We start from the raw sequence: 644 nt of genomic DNA on the forward strand, positions 1-644 counted from the left end.
GCGCCGCGGCGCACGCAGCCCCGTGGCTCAGGCGGGGGGGCGAGCGGCACGGCTCGGGGTGCCTCCAGCGTGGAAATTTAAAGGCGCAGCGGGCGGCTCACTCCTTCGTACCCCCACCCACCTCCTTATCTCCCCTCCATCCATTCCCCCTCCATCTATCTCCCCCTTCACCCATCACTCTTCTGTCCTGCTCCACTTTACACCCGCCCCCCGTGAGACAGGAGCTCCCCCCGCCCCATGCACCCCCTGCAGAGGTGACCCCCTGCCCTCCCCCAAGCCCAGCTGCGGTTTTTGCTCCCAGTCAGGGGCATCCTTGGGGGCCGACATCATCTCCCACTGAAGTGGTGTCTGCGCGCAAGGGAGCCAGGGACAGTCCTTGACACACAAGCCATGCTTGCTTCGAGCAGTTTCAGGTAGCCCCAATCAGGTGTCTCGTTCCCTTGGCCTAAGAACCAGCTTCTAGCTCAATGAAGATAACAAAGGCAGTCTGTGGCTGAGCCCTGCTGCCTGTTTTGGGGGTGTCATTAGTCGGTAACCCCCAGACAAGACTGCATTGCTCCCTTCTTCTCAGTGGAGGCAGGCTGTAGCCCTGCTACTTTCCCCRGTGGGGCAGGCATTGCTCACGCAAACAGGTGCAACTTTGC

Source organism: Rhea americana, unplaced genomic scaffold (genome assembly GCF_003343005.1).
Source record: "Rhea americana isolate MKP2758 unplaced genomic scaffold, rheAme1 scaffold_286, whole genome shotgun sequence".
NCBI classification, from domain to species: Eukaryota; Metazoa; Chordata; class Aves; order Rheiformes; family Rheidae; genus Rhea; species Rhea americana.